Here is a 10,094-nt window from a genome sequence, read left to right as displayed (position 1 = left end):
TACAGATATTCTAAGCACCCCCAGGAACAGAGTCAGGATAGACTATGCACTTCACACAGCCCATTAGGAAAGAAGGAGCCCAGGCCTGGAGGTGCTCTGCTGGTGAATCCTATGGTGTAATGGGTTCCTGGCGATTACAAGCTCCTTGAAGTCAGAGGCTGTCTTTTGCCTTTCTTTTAATTCTGAGGGCTTAGTACAGTGCCTTACACATAGTAGGTGCTTAATAAATGCTTATTGACTTAAGGCTTAATTAATTAACTGAATGCTTAATTAATTGATAATTAATGCTTAATGACAATAAATCCTTATGACTGATTTATTGACTGAGTTAAAAGCTGACTGTTTATGGGTTTATTAGGAATTCTTTGTGTTTTATGTTGGAAATCAATCCTTCATTCAGATATCTTGTTAGCTCAGGCCCTTGCTTGGGAAATGAGGGTCTTTTTACCTTTGGGAGAGAACTAATCATGATCTGATGTTTCCTGGGTAGAGGTATGAGCCATAAAGTCATTTATTAAGAATCCTTCAAGACTGAATACAGTTTGTGTAAGTCCAAAGCTATGGTTCTAGCCTTTGATTTATAAATCCATTGCCTACAAACTGATTTTTAGTATCCTCTGCCCTAGCTTCTACTATTCCACTACATCACCATTAAGCAAATCAATGCTGCACAAGACTGAAAAGCATTTTGTATTAGTATTGTTTTATGGGTTGCTACGGCCAGAAAAATTCATCACCTGGTGGCCAACCTTCTGTTGATAAGCCTCTCTGAACTTGGCTTGAATAGATATCAGATAGCTGACGCAGTCTGTCACTTGGCTTATATTCAATGACCTCCAGCTTGGTAGAATCTACGAGAGCTTGTGCTCTTATGGCACAGTCTTTGAGGATACCAGGTCACCTTTACACCACAATGAGGCATCACAGTAGGACTTTTGTAACAGCTTGAATTAGTAAGAAACATAGCATCTAGAACAAGGAAAGTTCTACTGTATTTTGAATTTGTCAAACTCATATCTGGAGTACTATGTTCAAATCTAGGCAGCATATTTTGAGGATATTAATAATATAAATTAATTATAATGAATATGAAGAATAGTTGAAGAAACTGAGTATGTTTAGCTTGGAGAAAACTGAAAGGTGATGATATATCTCGTTTCATCTACTTGGAGCAATCTGATGTTTCTTTGTGACATAGAGGCGACACTGGATTCTCAAAAGTAAACTTGTTCTGGAGAATAAATCCCGACAAATTCAGCCAGGCTGGAAAAGTTCCAAGTATATTTCCTTCAAAAGTTCCAAGTATATTTCCTTCCCTCTTTTCAAATGCTAGACTAGCAAAATATGGAGAGACTCATGACCAAGTAGCCAGACCACTTAATGATGAATTTATGGCAAGTTATGAAAGAGAGAAAAGTACAAAATGGTCCCATGCTTCTCCCTGAAATAAGAGCCTATCTTTTTAATGACAATGGTCTTCCATTGATGTTGCACAGATCTGAATAATGAGATACTCTCATGTTCAATATTGCCTGAAGGGCAATGGGTAGGAATATGATGAGTATAAGCAAAATGCAAGCTATTACAAATAAGGAATTTCAGAGAAATGGTATCAGAGAGGTACATGACATTTAAAAAGATGGACCTATAACGTATAGAGACCCAGGCACAATCATTAGACAGACTTAATACTCCATTGGCATCCATAGAATGTCAAATGAATGAGAAGAAGGATTCCAGTAGACTCCCTAGGGTAAACATGTGTTGGGCAAGGCCAAGAGTCACCCAAGATAGACAGGCAAGGATGGGTTGCATCTGTATTGTTCGTCAGACCAGCCTCACTAATGACAGCATAGATCCAGCCAACTTCTGCCTAAGAATCAATAGGTGAAGTTATAGATTTTATTTCTCTCAATATAAAATAGAAACTTTTAATAATTTAAGTCACTTACTAACAGAGTACTCTCCTTCACAAAGGAGTGAGGTTTCCTTCACTTTCAGTCTACCAGTTGAGGGTAGATGAAAAAATGGCAAGATATGGTGGAAGGACAGGTCTGATCTAGGCTGGCTTCATGCTTCAGGTTTGGAAGTGGAGTGACATGAGAAAACTGTAAGCCTTCTAACAGTGAACAAAAAGAGGTTTATTTAGCCATAGGATGGGAAGTGTACTCAGAAAGGATACAGCACTCATTCAGATGAGCAGTTTCTCTGTGTTGATTATGCTGTTTAGCCTAAATGAAAGCCATTGACTCTTATTTTTCTAGTATTTGCACTTTGGCCCACCAAGAAGCAACATGAGTGATTCAAGCTTTAGTCCCTTGGGTCACTTAAGCCTTGGGGATAGTTTCAATACCTTTTAAGGATAGACTGCCCTAGCCCATATAGGAAAAAGTTAGCCCAAGCCTTCATGGCAGGTCCTTAAGAAGTATTGTTCCTATTACAGATGATGAAGAAGAAATGCCCACACAAAATGGGATTGAGCTAGATGACTTCTAAAATCTTAAATTTCTATGGTTACTCTTTGACCTGATAGCTGAGAATGAGTGATACCTGGGATATGCATGTAAGGCAAGAAGTCCATAGAAGAAAAGCCCTGAAGGGCTAATGTGAAGGCACCAATGCTTTATTAATTCTAACCATGGTTCCTCTGACTTTGAGTGTGCAGTTTCAACCTTTGTTTCTGATGCAAACTCTAAAATTTTTCATCTCTATATGACTTAGTTCACTGCCCTCAGCTCCAACATCCCAATCCTCTCACAGAAATAAGACTGGGGAAGAATTCTGACTCAGTTCCATAGTTTGTGGTTTTTGGTTTTTTTGTTTTGTTTTACTGCTTGCAGATCCAAAGAACCTGAAATATTTATGCCTTCGTGAGACACAGGAAGGCTGAAATACGTGAAAACATAACTCTGGGAGATATCTGTTCAGTGATGTTGTTTATAATTTTGGTGGAGGGGATGCTATGAGGCATGGGGAATTCAATAATGAACAAGTTTAAGGATAATGATTTTAAAGGCCAAAATGGGGAAGGAATATTTTTCAGGTAGAAATGACTGGCCCTCCCTTTTTTTTTCATAATTTAAAATGGTTTTCATAATTAGTTCGTTATTTCTTCTCAAACTTAATATGTCCTAAGAATACATTCACATGACTAAACCTTAGGCTCGCAGGAAACATCCTCTGGGGCATGCAGTTTGGGCGCTGTTTGGGGGCCATTTTGGAGACAGTGAAGCATATTATTGTCTGTGGAGCCATCTGCTGGCACAATTTAGCATTTTGGGGGTCTGACAGAACTAGAAATGGTACCTAATAACAGAATTATAAGGTTTTGGAGAAATGATTCAATTTATCCCTCTGCCTTCAAACAACAACAAACTTAAATAATCCCAAATACTTGAATCCAGTCTATTTTTGTGGACCTGACCTTCCCCAGAAAATATGTGCAGGCACGTATGCCAAACTATAAAAGCATAAAAGATCTTCTACCAAGGTCCCAAGATCCCTGACTGCCAGGATTTCATGACGTTTGACAGAGACACACCTGATAGAATAGGGAAATATTCAGAAGATGTCAAGGTTGCAAATACTGCTGGCCTTGTGAAATAAAGCCCTTTGTTGCTTGTGTCCTGGCTCTGCTCTACTTTTCTGAATTACTGTTTACCTCTAAGTTGTTGGGTGACAATGATTCAGCAAGGAAAAGAATGACAAAATTGTTTCAGGTGATGCTTGTTATTCAGTAGTCAACAAGCATTTATCAAGTGCTTGCTACGTGTCTGACATGTGCCACAAGCCAGGAATACAAACAGAAGAAAAAAATAGGTCCCTGCCCAGCTTATATTTTATGGGAAAGAGACAATATATAAGAAGAAGGTGATCAGTGTGCCAGGCTCTGCCCTAAACACTGGGTTATACACATATAAGCCAAAAGTATTTCCTACCCTCACGGAGCCTACATTCTAATGAGGAAAATACTGTAGAAAGGGGAGTTGTGAAGCTGAGTGGGATGGGGAGGAAGCAGACCTAATGGGGACAAGGTGGCAGGCAAAGAAGAGTCCAAAGAAAGATTCTAGGTATGAGTGAGGGGAAGTATGGACAGTATGTTCCCTAAAATAGTGTTTTGTGGAGGGAGTCACTAATCAGGAAAGAACCTCCAGAGGTTTTGGCAGAGTGACAGGTAGCAGGCAAGGAGTAAGAGAAGAGTCCAGTTTCCCATTCAACAGGGGTCAAGGAAACATTCACTGATGACAAGTAAGAAGACTCTTAAATAGGTCAGAGGTGTGTGGGTGAAGCAGCCAAGGTTGACTTCTTCTTCTTCAACTGACCTTGGATTAGAACTTCTGAGTGCCATAAAGGCAAGAGGAGGTGGGGGTGGGGAAGCAGCTGCTGCCAATGGAGTTGGATTACTAGGCTTCCATGACATAGATGGGAGGGGCACAGATAATGGCAACAAGGAGTCACTCCACTACAAGTGGGCAAATCCTGTGCTCTAGATAGCCAGAGACTTCCACTGAGGAAGAGATTTCACTTGACTTGCAACTACTGGAAATCTCATTGGTCTGGAAATGAACTGGGAAGGAAAGACTTATTTCCAGTACCATCTCTACCCTTTCCATTTTCCCTGATTTGTTGTCTGTTATACAGAGATATTACACAGTCACTCCCTTACGTGACTACTTTCCATAAGTTACTAGTGTATGTAGTTGGGAATCTTCTTACCACACTCAAAGATCTGGGAGGACAAGCTAGAGGAAGTTTAGGAGATGGCTGGGGGAAGATGTATCTGTACAGGTACACTTGACCTACTTTCCTTTCACTTTATGGATAATTAATTATCTGATAATAGTGTGACAACTTATAGGTTCATAGAGCTAGAGTTAGAAGGGAACTTAGAAGTTTACAGGTCCAAGAGAAGTAAAGTGATTTTCCCAAGGTTATCCAAGTAGTAAGTAGGAGAGTTGGTATTTGAACTCAAGTTCCTTTATCTCTAAATCCAGAGTTTTTTCTATTGGATAACATTGCCAGATTGATCCTGCACATCATGAACTGAGAGATAATGCAGAGATAGCAGATTTCATACGTTAGATTTTTTTAAACAATATTCCATTGTCTTCTTGATCAAATCTGGACCCAGTCAGAATGATCAGGCAGAACCAACTTCTCAGAGCCATAGTTAGTGGGAGAAAATTGTTCTAGGCAACTGCTAGCTGAGCTCCCCCTGGTGGCCAATGAAGATGCTACAGTCCTTTAGGAATAACTCCAAAGACAGAAATTGACAAAGCCACTGGGTTGGCATTCCCTCTCTGGATAATTTATTCAGTGATACGCTGTCTTTCTGCAGGCTTATAGAAAATACATACAAGACACATGGATAAATTTGTAAAGCTTATACTGTCTAACTTTGACACATGTCACTGCCAGCCTTTTGGTCTATCTGTTGATTAAGACCTTGAATAGTTTTATTGCATAATCCCACACACAAGACTTTTCCCAGGAATATGTATAAAACACAGAGGAACACAAAAATAGGCAGAGAAAACCATCCAGGTAATTATTCTCCCCAGACTGAAATGCTTATTAACTAAAAGTTCTCACAGGTCTCTCTGACTTTTCTTCTTTCTAAAACACACAACTCTAATTTCATTACTACTAGAACATAATAGGCCAACCTAAACACTAGCTTGGATTCTCTCAGCTTTATCTGTTGTTTTATCTGAAAAGATCTTAGCCTGAAAGGGCCAGTGTCTCCCAGTGCATCCTGGGCTATCTCTAGTCATTCTGATGAATATCTTGGCCATTGGACCCAGATGGCTCAGGAGGAGAAAGTAAGGCTGGTGACCTTGCATAGCCCTCCCTCACTCAAGTCCAAGTCAAGTCCAAGTCATATCATCATTCTGTGATGTCATGGTCCTCTTCAAGAACAAAGGATAAACACATAACAACATAACAATCTACTGTTTTATACTATTTATCTCCTATTGACAGCCTTAGTATAGGAGAGAGTCTGGTGTGATCATTAGAGTTAGTTGACAATAGCTATATTGTGATGGCATGAAGAAAACACTGATTTTAGAGTTAAAGCCCTGTATTCAAATATCAGCTCTGTCACTTATTACCTACATGACCTTTACCTTTCTGGGCCCCAGCTAGTCCATGATCTTTAAGGGCCCCTCCCATTCTAAATCAGCCAGCTATGATCTTAGTTTAACTGTCTCCACTGGCAAATTTTGGAAATACCTTCTGTTAGACCTAGGATAAAGCATTTGTCTGCCCCAGGCAATTTATTTTTTTTTTATTGTAGAACCACTATCCCTAAAAACCTCACCAAAAAGTATGTCCCTTATGTTTCTATCCTCTGGAAGCTTTGAACCTTCACAGAAACACATGTACCTTGATATATTATAAAATAGGTTTAGTAGAGAGCAAAATGATCTGACTTTAAAATTTTGTGCATTATAAAAATAAAAAGTATGTATGTTTATAAAAGTATACTAACAAATATGCCCCACTGCACCTTAGGTGACTGCCTCTTATCTCTAGTTCCAGCTCCATTAATTTGCATTTGTGGAGTCATGATTCTGTGGTTTCTAGGACTCCAGCAGGGAATGAACCAACCAACCCCTGTCATCTCCTTAAGCATGACTTTTCTGTTTTATTAAGTGGTGCAGAACTCATTGTAAAGATGAGGCAGACAGATGAGTAGTGGATAAAATAGAATTGCAAAACTGAGAACATATATATTTTACCGTTGGCAGACCAGTTACGTGGAGGAGAAATGGCTTGCAGAACATGAGAAACATCAATAGGAGCAGAAAATCTTTTCTTGGTTGCACACATTCCAGAGGTTGGTGAAATCTGAAATATTAGAACCTTTGCTCAAAAATATACCTCCCTGCATTTCACCAATTAGATCCATTTTGGGTTGACCCACTGGTCTTTTTAAATATAAATATTTTCATCAACACGCTTGTGCTAAGTAAGAGCTTGTTCTGTTGTTTTTTTCAGTCATGTCTTACTCTTCGTGACCTCATTTGGGTTTTCTTGGCAAAGATACTGGAGACGTTTGCCATTTCCATCTCCAGCTCATTTTCCAGATGAGAAAACTGAGGCAAACAGGGTGAAGTGACTTGCCCAGGGTTATCCAGCTAATAAAGTGTCTGAGGCCAGATCTGAATTCGATGAGTCTTTCTGACCCCAGGTCCTGCACACTATCCACCGTGCCACCTTCTTACCCCAGTAGGGACTTACTAAACGTTTACTGATTGATTAAATTAACAAAATCAATTGGTAGTCTTCAGGAAAGGGGCATTTTCTCGATTTTAGGAAGGAAGAAGAGGTGATTTTGCAGGAAGCATAGAGTGGGGCAGATTGCGAAATACTAAACGTCTAGAGTTCAGTAGTGTGCAAGCACTGAGGAGGACCATGGGGAAGCAATAAGGGTATTACTTAGATGTATAAGATAAGGGTGGGTAGGCTACAAACTCTGGCTACTTTGCTGTTTTTGCCTAGGGTGAAGGTGAAGCTTGGTGTGTAGCTCAAAATCCTTTCTCAGGTTGAACACACACCAGCTGCTGTTACCTGTTGGAGATAACAAGATAGACTTGAAAGGTGGCAAACAGCCTCACCCAAATCAGAACAGTCTCGCTAGTTCAGTCTCTTATGGTCAGAAGTACAGGAGCAAAAGAGACAGAATGCAAAAAAAAAAAAAAAGTAGAGAAAGAAGAGAAAAATAGGGGTAGTCAGGGGACAAAAACCCCTCTTCCTCTTTTCCCCTTCCCCACTCACCTAGGTGGCACAGTAGATACAGCCTTGGTCCTAGAGTCAGGGAGACCTGAGTTCAAATCCAGCTTCAGATACTTTCTAGTTGGAAAACTCTGGGTAAGCCACCTAACCTCTGTTTGCCTCAGTTTCCTCACCTGTAAAATGGGGATGCACTAGGGTTGTTGTAAATATTAAAGGACATAATATTTATTAAGTTCCTGGAACATAGTGTGTACTTAATCAATTCTTGTTTCCTTCCTTCCCCTCACTCTCCTTTATTTATGGACTCTATAAAACACTAGGAACCTCTAAGATAGGGGTTCTTAACCTGTGGTACATGGACTGCCTATGATAGATTTCACAGAGTTCAGGATCTTGGATAGAAAAAACTACATCTTTTATTAGTCTTTGATTTCCTTTGTAATGCTCTGTATTTTGTTTTATGCATTTAAAAACATTATTCTGAGAAAAGATCAAAAGCTTCAACAGATTGCTAAAGTGGGCCAAGATACAACAAATATTCCCCACCATTAGGGAAGACCTGTTATCTTTTAATAACTTGGCCTGATCTCCTTATACCATACCTAATCTAAATTTCTTATATTACAATTTAGGCTCACATCTTAAAAAAAAACAACTTTTTATTGAAGAAAACAATATCTCTTCTTTCACTACGAAGTACTTTTAATAAATGTTACCTTTTCTCAAAGAAAGGTGACATTTATTTTCTGTTTCTTAAAATACCTAGAGAAGAGCAAGAACAGAGAATGGAAATATCATAGGTTTAAAAAAAAAACTTAGTCAAGACATTATTGTCATTCCTTCCCTTAAACCAAAACACTTAGTCATGGAATGTCTTACATAAGGAAGAAGAAAATGACTGGTTAGTTTGACCAGACAAACAGTGAGTCAAGAAGAGTGATATGGAATATGTCTGAAAAGATGCAGCTTGGAGTCTCTTTGTGAAGGGCTTTAAATCCACTGGCTCTAGAAGCAGTGTATTACACTCAGGTCTGGGCTGGAGTCACCTGATCTGGCTAAGAGAAAAGACTATTAAATTTTCAGTGTGAGAATATGCACCTCAAAAATCTTCAAATGCTACAAATCAGGGCTTGATTGTTTTGTTGAGGAGCTATTTTAAGAGAGTGATGGAGAAAACATTAATAATGCAGATTAAACATAAAAGTATGTCATGCATATATATTTTTGGAGACACTTGTTAAATATTTACCAGCACACCTCTGATTACACCTTTGAAAAGCTCTGTTAGCATAATTTTCCCTATATTGACTCCAAATTTGCTTCTTAGCAACTTTCATTGAGAAACCAACAAGTTGAGCTCTCTGGGACGTAACAGAACCCAACTCATTACTGTTCTACGTAATAGCTTTTCAAATGTTTGAAGGCAATCATGCCCTACCTAAGTCATCTCATCTCAGGACTAAGGAGTCTGGTTCCTTCAGATGATCCTTAAATGGCATGTGCTCAAGGCTCTTCACTATCGTAGGGACAATAAAGAAGCCAGTTTACCTGGAATGTTGGTTGGTTGGCTGATGTCCTTCGTTTCCAAAGAGGACCAAAATGACATCACTGTGATATAGTCAAGTTTTAATGTGTCCAACCGTTGCTGATCAGACCAATACAAGCTCAGAATGCTCTATCACAAGTTGGGCACAGATAGTCCGTGTGAATATTTGGGGTGGATTCTCTAAATCTGTGCATCCTGTGTTTCCTTTGTGCTGTTTCAATTCTGCTTCGCTCATAGAGCACAGCACCTTTTCTGATATGGGCACGCCAAGCTGAGAAGTCCTGTGCCAATGTCTCCCATGTCACACAATCAATTCCAAAGTTCTAGAAAGAGACCTTGAGAGTGTCTGAAATGTAGAACGCATGAGGAGAGAGAGAGAGAGAGAGAGAGAGAGACAGAGACAGAGACAGAGACAGAGAGAGACAGAGAGAGGACATTTATTATATACTTTCTATGTGCCAAGCACTGTACTAATTACTGGAAATAAAACTATAATCAAAAAAGAAATACAAATTCCATCTCCAAGGGACTTACATGGAGAAAGGAGGAAGGAAGGAGGGACAGAAGGAGGGAGGAAGGAGAAAGAGAGAAACAAGGGAGGAAAGAAAGGAAGAAGGAAAAAAAGAAGGAAGGAAAGGAGGGAGGAAGGGAGGAAGGAAAGAAGGAAGGAAGGGAAGGAGGGAGGGAGGGAGGAAGGAGAAAGAGAGAAACAAGGGAGGAAAGAAAGGAAGAAGAAAAAAAGAAGGAAGGGAAGGAGGGAGGGAGGGAGGAAGGAGTGTTATAGGAAAGTTAGCACAAAAGGGACAGA

General features: G+C 39.5%; 1 long non-coding RNA gene across 1 annotated transcript in view; it reads right to left on the bottom strand.

The window, feature by feature from the left end:
* The window catches only part of LOC140500516 (uncharacterized), a 34,142-nt gene extending 24,514 nt beyond the window's left edge, over window positions 1-9,628 (bottom strand). Inside the window, exon 1 of the long non-coding RNA XR_011965768.1 lies at window positions 9,289-9,628. This is a non-coding gene — a long non-coding RNA (uncharacterized lncRNA). The remainder of the gene's footprint in view (window positions 1-9,288) is intronic.
* Window positions 9,629-10,094: the final 466 nt, after the last annotated feature.

Source organism: Notamacropus eugenii, chromosome 4 (assembly GCF_028372415.1).
Source record: "Notamacropus eugenii isolate mMacEug1 chromosome 4, mMacEug1.pri_v2, whole genome shotgun sequence".
In the NCBI taxonomy this organism is placed as follows: Eukaryota; Metazoa; Chordata; class Mammalia; order Diprotodontia; family Macropodidae; genus Notamacropus; species Notamacropus eugenii.
This window is presented reverse-complemented; position numbering and strand designations above follow the sequence as displayed.